General features: G+C 40.0%; 1 long non-coding RNA gene and 1 pseudogene across 2 annotated transcripts; one reads left to right on the plus strand and one right to left on the minus strand.

Moving 5' to 3' along the window:
- Nucleotides 1–278: 278 nt before the first annotated feature.
- Nucleotides 279–9,340, plus strand: LOC131322687 (uncharacterized). Of its 2 annotated transcripts, none has more exons than XR_009198919.1 (3): nucleotides 279–434; nucleotides 2,540–5,687; nucleotides 6,607–9,340. It is a non-coding gene; the product is annotated as an uncharacterized LOC131322687 (long non-coding RNA). The 2 variants fall into 2 exon arrangements; XR_009198918.1 differs by having other exon boundaries at nucleotides 2,540–2,788; nucleotides 8,661–9,340.
- A 1,785-nt stretch (nucleotides 9,341–11,125) lies between these two features.
- LOC131323502 (uncharacterized) lies at nucleotides 11,126–15,781 on the minus strand (annotated as a pseudogene).
- Between the last annotated feature and the right edge of the window lie 1,250 nt (nucleotides 15,782–17,031).

Here is a 17,031-nt window from a genome sequence, read left to right on the forward strand (position 1 = left end):
AAAGATAAGTGGGATATAAATGTTTTGACATAAATGTGTTTGAATACGTACAATGTCACTTGAATCCCAAATGGTGTGAGATTCAAGTGCAACAAATGGGCTTTGCATACATGGGTGATAGGTGTTCGATTTGTATGTTAACTTCTATCTCGCTTTGTATATTAGAATAGATGTCTGTTTTGTTTTTATCTAAAAGTAAGGGTTCCATTTGTGACACGAATCAAATAACGGGGCTTACTGTGTTATTTTCTCGTTAATACTAGTAACAAAAAGTCAACTGGCATTGGAAATTCGGATCTTATCCTCCAGGGGGAGCCCCGTCGCCCCCCTTTCCCCCTCTCTCGCCCTCAAACTCCAGTGTTTGCACTTCTGCCGTGCAAAAGAGACCACCGGATCTATCCAGCAAACGGCGCTGTTTGAGAAGCCTTAATCAGGTATCCGAAACATGATTTGTTGCCATACCAAGTTCCTTCGTTTAGTTTTTTAGGTGTTACGTTTCCGAGTATTTTTCATGTTTTGGACTGTTATCAGTCCTGGTTTCATGAGATCTGTAGTGAGAAATCAAAACCCAGAAACCCATTATCCCCAGTGCCAGAAACATCTGGGAAGAGTGAACCTAGCAGTCAGCAGGATATTTCTTGATATTTTGACATTTCTTTGTGTTGGAACATGTGTGAATGTTAAGTCTTACGGATAGACATAACAAAGGTTGAGTCTTAATGGCTTCCTACTTAAAGCCTTAAGCGTCTAACTGGGTCTGAGTTCATTAAGTTATAGGGAAAATTATGGCCCATGACGTGTTTTGATAATTAATAACCACCAAGGACATGCTAAGAACATTTGTTAATACTGAAAATGTCCTTGGCGGGTATTAATTATCAAAACACGTCCTTGGCCGTCATTTTCCCGTGTCCTTGGCGGGTAGTAATTATCAAAACACGTCCTGGGCCGTCATTTTCCCTAATAAGCAACCAGCCTAATTGTATATGTCATTTGTGAGTAGGCATTTTACTACCAAAGAGATGATGTGCGTGTTTGTTGCAACTGAACTTATCATAGAAGTTGATTATTGAAACCAAAGTAAAAAACACGCATCTAAATGGAACTTCTCAAAGATCATATATTTTTGGCCTTTTTTGAAGTTGTTTTTTGGAGTTTTCTGAATTTGGAAAGTCCAAAAGTTGTGGCACTTAAGCCACAAAGCCAAGTTATCAAGTTAAGGTACTATTTCATCAAAGGTTCTAAAAAGTTTGGAATGGCCGCCGTATCTTCTTTAGCCCCTTTGTGTCTCTGCCCCTGTTGTTCTTCAATAGGGGTGGATCTACGCAAGGGTTCAAGGGACCATGACCCCCAATCTCTTGGAATCTATGGCAGTTCAAGTACTTTAAGCAAAAAGTATAATAAAGCACTTTTTAAAGAATTTAAAATATTCTCCACTTAAAGGAAAAAGGAGAGAAATAAGAGACGAATTTACCTCTAGACCAATGTTGAAATGAAAAATCAGATAGTCAACCTGTTCTTGCTTATCAAAAGAAGGCATGCAAAAGAGCCTGTGCCCTCCTTGCCATGGAAGAAGCCAAAAGGCTAAAATTTGGCTTTTGGCTATTATAAATGCGAGGGAATGGTGCAGTTACTTGGATTTTTCTTTTCTAGGTGGGTTGAACAATTTGGCACTTAAGCCACAACTAACTCAAGTTATCAAGTTAAGGTACTACTACATCAAAGGTTCTAAAAAGCTTGGAATGGCTGTATCTTCTTTAGCCCCTATGTGGCTTCGCCCCTGTTGCGCTTCTACAGGGGTGGATCTACGCAAGGGTTCAAGAGATCACGACCCCCAATCTAGGGATTAGTGTCTGAAATTGCAAACAAATACACTTTTACAAGAGAAGAATAAAAGACCAATCCTATGAAGCCATTGTTAACTCTCCCAATACCAATTGGCCAAACTTCCAACTCAAGTTCAAATAAAATAATTGCTAGACCAAAAACACAAGTAAATCCTATATTTAACTTATAGAGTTTTCATTGTCATTACCCTACTAAATGCTCGTATGTGCAACTTTTTCTTGCAATCATTTGGCAGGTGGGAAATAAGTTAGAAGATAAACCATTTTCTAGCGCTGTCTCATTTTATCTTTGTTATCTCCCTTCTTTGTCTAATCATGAGCTCGATAAGATCGTAAATGAGACTTTAGACAAAAGCTAGAGGCAAAACATCATTCTTGGGCCTATTTTTCTTTGCCATGCATCCGTTCCTTCAAGTTCACCTATAGAGATGGACAGATGGATAATTTGTGACTCAGGATCGTGAGTTGTCCAATTTAAAAAAGAGAAAGATAAGTGGGACGTAAATATTTGGACACATATCTGTTGAAATACATACGATGTCATGTGTGTAGGGCTCATATACATGGTGTGAGATTCAAGTGCAATGGACGGGATTTGAACACATAGGTGTTTGATTTGGATGTTAACAACTTAACGTATGTACTTGGCATAAAAAAACTTCTTAACATATGTCCATTTTGTTTTTATCTAGAGCAAAGGCCAAAGGGTTCCATTTGTGACATGAGCGAATCACAGGGCTTACTGTGTTAATTTTCCAGTAATAATACCAAAAGTCAACCGGCGTGGAAATTCGGATCATATCAAGTAGGATCGTCGAACCTTTCCCCTCTCTACAAAAATCGCCATCAAACTCTAGGGGTTGCACTTCATCTGTTCAAGACCACCGGATCTCACCAGAAAATGACACTGTTTGGGAAGCTTTGGTTTTACCTTTAATCAGGTACTCGAAACTGGATTTGTTGATATGCCAAGTTACTTTGTTTTGTTTTTTAGGTATTATATGCTTCCCAGTATTTTCATGTTTTTGATTGTTATTGTCCTGGTTTCATGAGATTTGTAGTAAGAATATCGAAACCAGAAACCCATTACCCTGAAGTGTGCCATATATCCCTTGGAAGAGTGAACTTAGTTGTCAACCCCAACGTGCTGGCCTAGTGTTCAAGGCATGGGACTAGGGGGTTTCTCCTTCCTAAGCTCTCAGGGTTTGGTTTTGATCTAGTGTTCTATTGTCCATTATGGTCCAGTGTGCGGCTGGGATTCATAGTGATACATTCAAGGCTCCAGATCAAGCGATGTTATAGTTCTGTTAACTCCATTATGATGGCCTGAACACCTAAGTTATGAAATAAAGAAGAAGAGTGAACTTAATAGTCAGCAACATATTTCTGGATATTTAGACACGTGTCTTTATACAAATATGTTTTCTGCCAATAAAAAGTTGCACCTGCTTTTTTCCGTCCATGAGCAGTCATTTTACAATCAAAGATGCATGTTCGTTGCAACTGAACTTATCATAAAAGTTGATTATTGAACCAAGTTATTTTTTGAAGTTGATTATCATAAAAGTTGGAACTTCTCAAAGATCATGTACTTATAGCTTTTTTGAAGTTGTTTTTTGGAATTCTCTGAATTTGGAAAAGCCAAAAGTTGTGGCACTTAAGGCACAATTAACTCAAGTTATAGTTAAGGTACTACTGCATCAAAGGTTCTAAAAAGTTTGGAATGGTCGTATCTTCTTTAGCCCTTATGTGGCTCAGCCCCTGTTGCGCTTCAATAGGGGTGGATCTACGCAAGGGTTCGAGGAACCATGGCCAATCTCTTGGAATCTTTGGTAGTTCAAGTACTTTTGAGCAAACAGTTGAATAAAGCACTTTTGAAAGAATTTAAAATCTACTTCACTCAAAGGAAAAAGGAAAGAAATAAGATAATAATTCAACTCAAGACCAATGTTGAAATTAAAAATGCCAAAAGTTGTGGCAATTGAACCACAACTAACTCAAGTTATCTAGTCAAGGTACTACTGCATCAAAGATTCTAAAACGTTTGGAATGGCTGTATCTTCTTTAGCCCCTATTGCGCTTCAAGAGGAGTGGATCTACACAAGAGTGCGAGTTCAAGTACTTTTAAGCAAATAGTATAATAAAGCACTTTTGAAAGAATTTAAAATTTACTCCACAAGGAAAAAGGAAATAAATAAGATAACAATTCGACTCTAGACCAGTGTTGGAATTAAAGAAGCCAAAAGTTGTGGCAATTAATCAGGCCTAGTTTCCCAAAAGTGTTAAGGTACTAAAAATACTAAGGGTGTCTCCAATGGCATAACCAAAATCAGATAATCAAAAGTTGCCACATTAACTTTTAGTTATCCATTTAAGAGATTGGTAAGCTTAACAATATTGAGGTCCACAATGGTCCATAATAAAAATTTATTTTAGTAGATACAGATAGAGAGAGAGTAAGGAATAAGTAGAAGTAGATTGGTCTATTGATAGTGATGGAAATACAGAGAAAGAAAAAAGAGACAGTGGTCCTCATTCAATTTAGCTATCCAAAGCGAAAAAATTGCTAGTTTTGGTTATCTGAAGGCCAAAATTTGGTTATTGATTAATGGGTTGCTAAGTTTGGTTATACCATTGTGAGGCATTTTTTGGACAAACATTGTTAGGTTTAGAAATCTTTTAGTTTTTGTTGGAGTTTGTCCCACATCGGTTAATTAGCTTCTCCAAAACTAGTATATGAGCTTGGACGGCCTCTCCATTCCTTGTCAATTGGTTTGGAGTTAAATGCTTTAACATGGTATCAGAGTTAGGCTTTTGGAGAATTTGTATCCCCTTGCTTGTGCCACACCGTTGTTTGTTGTGATCTAAATGTTGTGGATCGTTTGTTTATCTCTCCACGTGCGAGTTGGGAATTGCACTTGTAGGAGAGTGTTAGAGTTTAGCCCACATCGGTTAATTATCTCCTCCAAAACTAGAATATGAGCCTGGTTGGCCTCTCCACTCCTTGCCAACTGGTTTGGAGTTTGATCCTTTAACAGTTTTGATTATGCCATTATGGATATCCCAAAGGGGCTTTTTTCTTTTTGTATTTTGTAAAGAAAAAAAGAAGAAGCATCTTTAGTACTTATAGCAACTTTGGGAAACTAGGCCTAACTCAAGTTATCAAGTTAAAGGTACTATTGCATCAAAGGTTCTAAAAAGGTTTGGAATGGTCGTATCTTCTTTAGCCCCTATGTGGCTCCGCCCCTGTTGTTCTTCAATAGGGGTGGATCTACGCAAGGGTTCGAGGGACCATGATCCCCAATCTCATGGAATCTTTGGTATTTCAAGTACTTTTAAGCAAACAGTACAATAAACCACTTTTGAAAGAATTTAAAATCTACTCCACTTAAAAAAAAAAAAAAAAAGGGAGGAAAGAAATAAGATACTAATTCAACTCTAGACCAATGTTGGAATTAAAGAAGCCAAAAGTAGTGGCAATTAAGTAGGCCTAGTTTCCCAAAAGTGCTAAAAGTGTTAAAAGTGCTAAAAGTACTAAAGGGGCTTTTTTCCCTTTGTATTTTGTGAAGGAAAAAAAAAGTATCTTTAATACTTTTAGTACTTTTGGCACTTTTATCAACTTTGGGAAACTAGGCCTAACTCAATTTATCAAGTTAAGGTACTACTGCATCAAAGGTTCTAAAAAGTTTGGAATGGTCTTATCTTCTTTAGCCCCTATGAAGCTCCGACCTTGTTGCCCTTCGAGAGGGGTAGATCTACGCAAGGGTTCGAAGGACCATGACCCCCAATCTCATGGAATCTTTGATAGTTCAAGTACTTTTAAGCAACAATATAATAAGAGTTTTTTATGAAAACATCCCTCGAACTAGTACCATTTTTTCTACTTCGTCCTCAACTATCAAATTCTCCTACTTTGTCCTCGAACTATCCAAAACCCCTCCTATTTCGTCATCACCCTAACTCCATCCAACTTTTCCGTCCAAAAACACATCAAATGACATATTCTCCCCACCATTGCAAGGGCAGAATAGAACTTCCACCCTCCCCAACACTTCTGGCAGCAAACCAGTGCCAAAACTAGGGCCCGTGCCAGAAGCTTCAAGTTACACGATGATCAAAAAAAAAAAAAAACAGCTTCAAGTTACACGAATTAGGAAGCCTAATTACAAGGAAATGCGCATAGGCGCTCAATCTGACGCCTTCTTTTTAAAAATTCTTGACTTTGTATTGTTGTTTGAATCGAAACCCATGATCAAATCCATGGCTATGAACTTCATGTCTTGGTTTTGGGAAAACCAAGCAGGATCGAAAACTCAACGAAATTACCAAAATTATTAGAGAGTGAATGAAAGAGATTATCTAAGAAGAAGAAGAAGAAGAAGAAGAGATTAGCTAAGAGGGAGGAGGGCGGCGGTGACTGGTGATCGCGGGATGATTATTATTTAGCGGGTGCAAAATCTGGCAGCGGTGTGCTTCCCTCCCACAAGGCCAACACAGTTACTTTGCAACTTGAACCACAAGAACAACTGCTTCATCCGCTGAACCTCCATCTCTCTCTACTTTAAAACAACTCTCTCCTCAGTTTCTTCCTTGCATTGGTGGGGTCCAGGGGAATATGTCATTTGATGTGTTTTTGGACGGAAAAGTTGGATGGAGTTAGGGTGAGGACGAAATAGGAGGGGTTTTGGATAGTTCGAGGATGAAGTAGAAAAAGTGGTGATAGTTTGAGAGATGTTTTCATAAAAAACTCTTAATAAAGCACTTTTGAAAGAATTTAATATCTACTCCACTTCAAAGAAAAAGGAAAGAAATAAGAGACTAATTCAACTCTAGACCAATATTGGATTAAAGAAGCCAAAAGTTGTGGCTATTAAGTAGGCCTAGTTTTCCAAAAGTGCTAAAAGTACTAAAAGGGCTTTTTTTCCCTTTTGTATTTTGTGAAGAAAAAAAAGCATCTTTAGTATTTTTAGTACTTTTGACACTTTTATCAACTTTGGAAAACTAGGCCTAACTCAAGTTGCCAAGTTAAGGTACTACTGCATCAAAGGTTCTGAAAAGTTTGGAATGGCCGTTTCTTCTTTAGCCCCTTTGTAGCTCCGCTCCTGTTGCGCTTCAACAAGGGTGGAACTACGCAAGGGTTCGAGGGACCATGACCCCCCAATCTCTTGGAATCTTTGGTAGTTCAAGTACTTTAAGCAAAAAGTATAATAAAGCAGTTTTTAAATAATTTAAAATCTATGCCATTTAAATGAAAAAGGAAAGAAACAAGATACTAATTAAATTCTAGAACAATGTTGAAAAGAAAAATCAGATAGTCAACTTGTTCTTGCTTATCAAAAGAAGGCATGCAAGACAGCCCGTGCCCTCCTTGCCATGTGAGTAGCTAAAATTTGGCTTTCGGATTTGATAAATGCGAGGGGATGGTGGTTGGGGATTTACCTGGAATTTTTGTTTCAAGGTGGTTTGGACAATTTGGCATTTTAGATATATAAACTCTGACGGAAGAAGTCAATTTTGGTCAATCCCAAATTTAACATGCTGCAATGCCTAAACTTCTCTCCAATCCTAGAATGCTGGAAAAATAGCCATTGGTGTTGTTTTGGATGATATGGCAATGTCTGACACATGCTCCAAATATAACTACAAGATTTGCATTGCGGAAGTTTGGCAAGACCAACGAAAAAGAGCTTTGGCCAAATTTAGGGAATAGTAGCTTATTTGGCAGTTGCATTGGAGATGCTATCACTATGGACAAGAACAATAGAAATGCAGTTTGCCAAAGTAAATCTTGATTGAAGGGACTAAATACAGAAAAAGCTCTGAAATAAGAAGAGCCCAACTTATAATCTCACACATATTCATATGACTAACGTGAACACTCTTGAAAATGCTTGCAAAATGATTTTGTAAGGCCTAGATATACATCCACACTTGACTCTATATAACATAGACCATGGCAAAAAAAAACAGAGTTTGAAGTGCCTTGGTTCCTACAAACCTCCCTAGCTTTTGCTTTTTCTACGCCTTGACAAGGGTGGGTCTCTGGCAGGGGCCAATGAATTGCCCAAGCTTCAAAACCTTTTCTACTCAAAGTACCCTTTAATAATTGGCTTCCTTGCTGCTATTGCCAAACAACATCCCAAGTACCTTTTTTTGGTCTTGAATGCATAGCTAAAATATGCCAAGTACATGGGCGAATTTGTAAATAGCTTTCTTTTGCCAAACATTGCCACATAATAATTCAAAATAACATTTTTGGACGATATTGAAATAGTATGTATGCAAATAGAAAGTTACAGACTATAGGTAATTTGAGTGGACTAGTTGTGAAAGGGATTATTAGTAGCAGATTATGGTATTGTACATCTATATTTCATGGTCTATTTATCAAACGGATATCTAATGACCGTGAAAAAACGAATATATGAAGGATATGTCGCCCTCTTTGATTTATCGTTCAATCCGATATTTTAATTCGTAGCCTTCCTTTTTGTGGTAAAAAAATGGTCCTTTTATTTTAGTATTATTGATATAAAAGATGTTATTTTAGCTATTCGAGCCAAGGTTATCTGGGGGGAGATAGAGAGAGGGGTGACTTTTTACCCGAAGGTAATCGTGATTTTTACGTATATATAATAGAATTGGTGGTAGGTATAGTAGTTGCTCATTTAATAAAATTATGAAGCCATAATATAACTTGGCTGGTCAGATTTGCAATGTGAACATTAAAATGCTAAACATACGGATACACGAATATTTGTGGATAGAACCTCACCAGAATGAGTTTGGTTATATCCTTATTTTAATTACCAGAGAGAGATGTCTGGAGGAGAAGAAATTGTGAGAGAGGGAGAGATGTGTGGGAGGGAGTGATATTGTGCTGTCCGAAGAAGAAACTGAATGTGAGGGAGAGATGTCTGGAGTAGAAGAAATGGTCGCAGAGGGAGGGGCATTGGTAAAATTGAAGAAGATCATCGACCATGAGCATCCTCTGACTAAGATAGATGGGCGTTTGTGTATGGATGAAAAGCTGCAACCATTGTGATCTTTACATATTCTGGCGTACTAATTTCGCTTGCCACACTTGCAAGTTCTTCATCCGCACTTGTTGCCTCAAACATGTGAAAGAATCAGTTACAGTGGCCGCCAAAGGATCAGAGGATCAGCTCCAGCTCCAAGCTCAATCAATTGCGAATCAGTTAGAGAAGTCAAGCTTTAGTTAGTTAGGCTTGTCATGGGTGCAATTTTAATAACATGTGATGAAATTCCAGAGTCTGTGGCAGAGTGATAGGATCTACTATTGCTATATAAGGAGGTGTGTCTGTATTGTTGAATTTTTTTTTTGGTCGGCGAAAGTCAACATTGTTGGTTGTAGTTAGTAATATTTGAACCATGTCAAGTGCATAAGAGTGCATGTGGTGTCAGTTGGCTGGCACTCCACTTGCCTGTATTCTGGAGTTGAGTTGAGAAAAAGAGAATTTATTTGTTATGAAGTTGAGTCTATTCATCTTCTTCATCTCCTGATTCATTGTTCTACATTTTGAAGTAATTAGTATAGCAAATTTTACAGAACTTCCCTCCGAGATCCATCACCCTCTCCATCCCTGTCACCCTCTCACTCCATCAAGTCCGCCCTCTCCCTCCCATCTTTTACAGATGTTTCTATTGTGAATCGCGTGACCGTGTTCATGACGGCGACTCCTACTACTGTGCCGAATGCTCTTTCGTACTCAAATCCCATTGCGCCCTAACCATACCAACCGTCCTCCAACATCTTAGACCTTTGCGACTATAGGGATGCTCTTATTTATAGAAAGACCACCCTCTGTAGATGCCAATCATGTTGAAAAACATATTAAGTCAAGTCTTGCTTTTGTGTCACAAATAGGGCTGCCTGGCGGATGGACAGATCTGTTCAAACCGAACCGCCAATGAACCAAACCAAGGTAGGTTAAGGATGGATATGGATCCTAATTTAACAATTTTGGCAGATATGGATCGGTTCGGTTGGCGGTTCAAACCGAACCATTTGCCTAAAACAAAAAAATATTTAAAACACTGTAAAAGGACTAAAAGGCAAGAGCAAATTGAAAATGTTAATAACCTTCTCTATTTATTTGGTACATCAGAATCTGAATCTAGTTCATGTTCTAGTCTAGCTCCAAGTTCTAAGTAATGTTGATTTGGTGGATGTAATAGTTTATCTTTAGACTTGTTTGGACTTTAGGATGGATGAATGTTTAGACCTTGTTGGGAAAATGATGGCTCATGACGTGTTTTGATAATTAATATCTGCCAAGGACATGCTGAGAACATTTGTTAATACTGAAATGTCCTTGACGGATATTAATTTTCAAAACACGTCATTGGCCGTCATTTTCCCAACTTGTTTAGACTTGATTGGACTTGAAGTTTTGGGGCTCTATCTTTTAATTTTTTGGTGTATATAAAAAAAACAAATCGCATGCTCAAATCCACCCAAACCGCATCCAAACCACCGACCAAACAACTCTTTAGAAAGAGTGGCTCGAGCTTAGCAGTAGGTCGTTTTTCCCTTTTTTTTCAACAGAAAAATATGTGAGATTACCTTAGAGTTCAATGTTATGAAAAAGTGAACTTTTTAAATTTGAAAAAAGAGAGATTACCTTAGAGATTAATTAGCTTTCCCAAAACTTAACAAACTCGTAAACGAGTTTGGATACCTAGCGGCTTTATTGTTAGAAAATGCCAAAATATGACCATAACACCGACATGCATGTCAGCACACCAGTCACATGGCATGATACTTAAAGATCCTTTCTCACCACACATAGATATGAGCTCCACCACGAGGCCCTCTTTCCAAGATTAGTTCAGCTGCCACCGTCACCGGCATCCCTCCACGGCCTCAACCCCAAAATAGATTTCTTTCTCGAAATCGCAATAAACATTTATTTACTATCGTTTGAACTCCTGCTTAGGTTAGAATTCCATTGTGGGTATTTCTCACGATTTCATATCTGAAATTAACAGTACCACCGGGCTCACAATAAACTTCAGAGTTCACTGTTCATAATAGGTACGTTTTTCCCATAAAATCACCGACCAGATAATAACATTGGATTGTGTTGAGCACAGAAAGGAGTGAAAGTAAGAATACTCCCGTTAAGGACATCTACCCGAACCGATCTGCCTCAACCGGGAACAGCTCAATTCACCCTTGTTTTGTGAACAATGAATTACCTACTTTTTCCAAACTAGCTAGGAGCTGGTACTTACTGAACACTGTAAAGAACCAGTAACGTAAAATTGCATGAGATCAGATAGAATTTCTATACCTATCACACAAATGAGATAATAGCGGGCAAAAATAATGAGTGGTCGAGTAATATTTATACAGCTTGGTAATCTCTATCTCCTATGATCAAGTCAAGAACTTGTGTCCTTTGGTAATGAGTTCAACCAATACCATACATTTACCACTTATCTTTTAACACCAGTTGGAGTGTACATGCTGGATTATCTCCCACTATGCAGATCAGGAAGACAGTGCCACAAAGTCGACAAATCTGTCAAGCAAACATCAAGTTCAGAAAAGGGACAGTTTTCCTGTCAAACGACTTAAACCACACAATTAAAACTTGTACAACCAGAATAGAAAAAACCACCACTGAGTCTGTGAGCACATGGTCCACGTTTACTGTCGATATCAAGATATGTGCCTAGGGGTGCTTCACCCCAGACAACAGGAACAATAATCCGAGAACACAAAATAAAACTGGGGATAAATTCATAACCAAGCACTGTATAATTATATGGTTCATATCTAGAGTCTGTATAATATAGGCGTTGTGCCCAGGGGTGCTTTATATCACAGACAATTTGAATCAATAATCCCTACTTCTTTACCTGCAGAATCAGAGTATGCCAGTGACTCAGTGAGTGAAGCACCCTCGCTGAAAAATCTCCAAAAGATTCTCATCTGTTCTTGACACCAACCAAGCCTGGAAGAGAAATGCACACAAATCAAGAACGCAAATGTAAAAGCAAAACGTTAGATCATCACAACGGAAACAAAATATCAAATTAGGAATATCACCTACAAAGCCAGCTAAGAGTTCACAGTTCTGCAGAAGCAGCTAATGTCTTGGGTAATATGATAGAAAATGAAACTAGATTAAAGACTGGAAAATATAACAAGTGAAAAAGAACTGAGCGAAGACCCGTGCAGATTCTATTCTAAAGAGCTTAACCGGCATTTAGAAAGCAGCAACTCAGATGAACATGGTCAAATCAGGCCTACTGAATATGTTCTGCTCCTCGTCCTCCAGCACAGGATAAGCAGCCACAAGTGCGTCTTGTGCGCCAATATACAGTGAGTTATAGATCTTCCAGTCCACTTCCCGAACCTTCCTTGCTGGATGGAAAAGTCCCTGAAGGCAGTAGTTGAGCACTACAGCCGCACCCATTGCCACTCTCATCCCCTCAATGGCTTCCATGACAGCATTTATAACGTGTGGGGATGTCTCGAAAATATTTGGCCAAACGTAGTTCAGCAAGTGGATTAAAGCATCCTCGCATCCCAACCCAGCAACTCCTAAAGCCATGTGCTTCACAGCAGAAGCAGAGTCTGCCTATGAACCATATCCCTGTCCATGAGAGCATCCTCTAGCAATGGAGTCACTGCATAAATGTAATCCTTTCCCATTTCACCGATGTATTTGAACAGAAACGAGAGCGATTTCAGGACTCCATTCTGGACAGTAAGCTCCGGCACGCGGTATTTGTTCATCAAGGCTGGCAAAACTGTAAAAGGAGAACATGTCTCCGCCACGATTGCAATTGCAACAGTGGTACAAACACGATTCTGACGTTCCTGCACCTTGAGATTATTCAGTAGTGTCGCCAGAACATCTTGTGGTCCAATAGCTTTTGCAATGTACCCAAAAGTATTTACAGTAGCTCTACGGATACCCTTTTTGTGAGCTTTAAGCATCTCCAAGAGCTCAAAACAGATCCTCATCCACTCTCTCGCCGGTACAAACTCAGCACCACGGTCAGCAATTCGACCAACAAGGTCGATACAATTCTCCTGGACTTTCTCCTGACTATTCTTCAAGATTGGTGTCAATCGAGGAAGCAAATCCTTTACTGGAGGAGTCGTTTTCATCATACCAATGACATTAACAATTGCCTTGAGAGCTCCAAGTATCGACCCCAAAACTTCTGGATACTCCTCTCCCAAATACTCATGGAAGACAACCCCAAGATGGCCCATTAGTTGTTCCTCCTGGCACTGCTTCATTACCACTGCAATCCTGGAGATGAGATCAGCTGCTTGCTGCCTTACGTTTGCACTCTTGTTATTCAGATGCCACTTGATAGTACCACATATTTGGGGAAGGCATGGCTTCACTCTCTGCCCAAGAGCATTTACAACTGCACCAAACCCATTAAGCATCACATGAGCATCATCACTGGTCTGCTCCTGGAAGGCGTAAAGAATTCCATCAATCAGCAGCTCCTCCAATCGAGCATCAGTGTCAGATGCTCCCAAATTAGCAACCACTTTTTCAATTGTTTCCATAACCATTCACCGGTACGGTTCACTCTCATCTTTAAGGTCCTCAACTATTCTTCCAACAATGTCAGCAACACCAACCTTGTTAGCTATCCGACAGTGGTTTTGACAATCTGTCGATAGTTTCTGCAATCCAAAGCCATCCTTCTGACCCAAAAGTTTTTGAAAAATTGGGAAGGATGTCACTTCGGATGTAATCAGCCTCTACACCTTCGGTACTCACACATTCCTTCACCACTTTCAGCACGATTTTCTTCATCTCTTCATCGGGCGATTGAAACTCACGGATTAAAATGAACATCACTCCATTTGTAAAGAAGCTGGCATGTTTTGCATCCATCAGAGGAATGATGAAACCAGTTGCGTTAAGGAAGGCAGCCAAGACTTTCCCTCGGTGAGATCTAGTAGCCTTCCACAAAGGCTCCAGAACCGAGTCAAAGCTTTCAATACCATAGAGAGCAGCAGCCTCTGCAAGAGCAGCCAATGACAGAGCTGTAATAGTTCTGACCTTCTGATTTTCATCATTGAGACCATGTTCAATGCTTTCCACAAGAGACGTCAAGTGCGGAAGAAGGGCACAGCCTATCAAAATAGCAATCTGCTGAACAATCTTGATTCCAGTGTGACGAGCTTGCCAAGATTTCTTACTCCGACACACAGCTTTCAAGAATGGCAACAGCGCAGGAATGCCCAGTGCAGAAGCGACGACACTGAAGGCTCTGGCAGTGGTGTTCCTCACGTACTCATCTATGTTATCAATGTCCGGACGCATTGCTGCAATCATGGTTGCAAGGCCAGCTGCCTTGCTGAGATTGGAAATGATCTCCCTGCCCTCTACACGGGCATAATAATCTTCATCAATCAACAGGGGCTCAATCACCACCAGAATTTTGTGCACGAATGGACGGACCAACTCGTCCAACTTATACAGCACCCTATCAATAACCTTAACCAAAAGATGTCTCTCCTGATCTTCCAACGTGGGTTGCATGAGCAAAGGCAAAATTCGATTAAACAGTGGCCCCGCACCCAATTCTTGAGCCTTGTCCGTGAGCTGTCTCAAAGCAGTTTTCCTCTGCGGAGGAGTCCCATTCTTGACCTTGAACAGAAGTTTCATAATTTTCCATTCTTTCTGTTCGGCTGAACTCCTCCTCCTCTTCTTCATTCAATAATGCCCCAAAGTACTGATAGTCCTCTGGCTTCATGAACGGCAACCCACCCGGCAATTCCTTTGAAACATCAAACTGTTGACCCCTGTTTTCCTCAGGAATCGAATAAAGAGGAGTCCCTAGCGGAGACGGCGTAGCAAGGAGCTTCCTAGCAGGTGTTCTAATGGGCACATACGAAGGAAGGGGTTCAATAATCTTATACCCCACCATTGGAAACATTGCATTGAGCTCTTCATCTGTCAACGGGCAATTCCTCTCCTCAATATCTTTCTCCCACCTCAACAAATTATACTGCTCGGGGGTTATGGCCCCACGCAAATTAATAGCTCTGGGAGTAGGCGTAGCAAGTTCAATCCCACCAAGAGGAGTCACACCAGGGGTATATGCAGCAGCAGGAGTAGCACCGGCCATAGGCGTGGCACTTCCAATTGTTGCAGGAGTCTCATCCCGCCTCGACCTCTGCCGTTTAGGAGTGTGAGTAGCAAGCCCAGCTAGCTTAGGGGTAGCATCCCAAGTCATCCCAGCAGGGGTAACCCCACCAGCAGACGGGGTTGCTTCAGAATCAGCCAAACGACCGGGTGTGGGAGTCTCATCCCACCTGTTCCTCCTCGAAAGGGAAGGAGTCGCGTCGCCAATAACCCTACCGGGGTTGGGGTCACATCCCACCTCCCAATCCCGGGAGTTGAATTCGGTAAATCCCAATCAGACTTGGCTTTCTTCGCAGCGTTATCCTCCTGCGACTGACCCCACCTGTTCCTCCTCATCTGGCTAGGCTGCCCAGCAGCAGCACTACTCTCCTTCTTCCCTCCCGCCGCCTTCCTCTCCTCTTCCTCCTCCTCCTCCTTCGCAATCGCCCTCAATGTCTCATCCCTCTCCCTCTCCAACTTCTTTTCTTGCATCACAACCTGATAAGTCCTCGCAGACGCATCAGGGGTCTTATCCCCGGCAGCAAAAGCATCGTGCCTATCCGGAGAAATCACCCCATTCAATATCTTCCTCTTGTACTCATCCTTCCTATAAATAATGCTCCGAGGCCTCTTAAGCCCCGCCTCGTCTAAATCCTCCCCCGTCCCTCTCGGCATATCCTTCAGTATCGACTTGGGGGCCGTGTACGAAGCCAGTTTCCTCGCCACCTCCGAATCCATCGCGCCCAAATTCTCCTCCTTGTCGTTCACTGGTATCGATTGCTCGTAATCCTCGAACCGGCTACCGGACGGTTGATCCGAGCTGTTCAAAAATTCTAAAAAAAAAACTTAGTGGGCTCAAATAAGAATCAACGGCATCCGATGTGTTTAGGTGCTCCGATCCAAACATCCCTATATAACGAAAAAATGGGGTGTTTGGATCGGAGCATCTAAACATATCAAATGCCGTTGATTCGTGCGCGTAGGCCTACTCGGCTTTTTTTATAGAATTTTTGAACGGCTCGGATCAACCGTCCGGTAATCGAAGTGAGCCCCGCGCGGCCGTCTGTGGCTCCGGTTGGTGCACCTCGTCAATTTCCTTAGCATTAGCATTTTCAAAAATATTTGGGTAAAAGTCGTGCTAATTTTTTACTTTTAGTTTGGCACAAAACTAACAAACGTGATTTTTTTTAATCTTTTTGGGTTTTATTTTAGATATTTTAAAAAAATATGTGGATAAAAGTTATATGTAAGTTTTTACTTTTAGTTAGTACAACACTAATAAATGCGAAAAAAATTTGAATAATGATAAAACTCGAAAAGCTCCCGAAAAAGCTAGACAGATTCTTAAAATCAATAGATTTTGAAAAGCTAAAAAAGGAATGAAATGCTAAAATTCCCAAAGTTGGGGTAGCTTGTGGTGCTTTCGGATAAGATTTTTAGATATTATCTTCTATATAAAATTTGATTTTTCATCTTTTTATCGAAGCAATACCAACTTCAACTGTTACTTAATCATAAGTCTTCTACTAAAATTTAAAATCTAGGAATTTGCAGAATCTAAAGATATAATCTAAAATTTGTACATTTATGGTTATTGCCAACACGCCAAACATCTAAAAGCTAACTACTCTTGACCAAGAATCTAAATAGAAAAAGAAAAAAAAAAATATTTAGATTCTATTGTACTCCAATTCTAGTAACAATACTATCATTTTCGCCAAAAGAATTCATTGTTTAGAAAATTGAGGCACCCAACTTACCTTATTTTCCTGTCAAAAAAACTTACCTTATTCGTGTTGCCTTCCAACATTAAATACATTTCTTTTTGCATGAAATTGGTTATTTCAAAACTATCCCATGTCCAAATGAGCCCTCTCCTCCCTATCATCATACTCCATTACTCCTATTATCCTTTTTTAGGTCATATGTTGGGTATATTTTTTATCGGGGAACTAAAAAATAGTTCTATTTTTTTTTATTCTTAATTCATCTCTTACCTCATATATGGGTATGGCCATTAATTAGCTCCTCAAACTTGGAAGCAGAAT

Source organism: Rhododendron vialii, chromosome 4a (genome assembly GCF_030253575.1).
Source record: "Rhododendron vialii isolate Sample 1 chromosome 4a, ASM3025357v1".
In the NCBI taxonomy this organism is placed as follows: domain Eukaryota; kingdom Viridiplantae; phylum Streptophyta; class Magnoliopsida; order Ericales; family Ericaceae; genus Rhododendron; species Rhododendron vialii.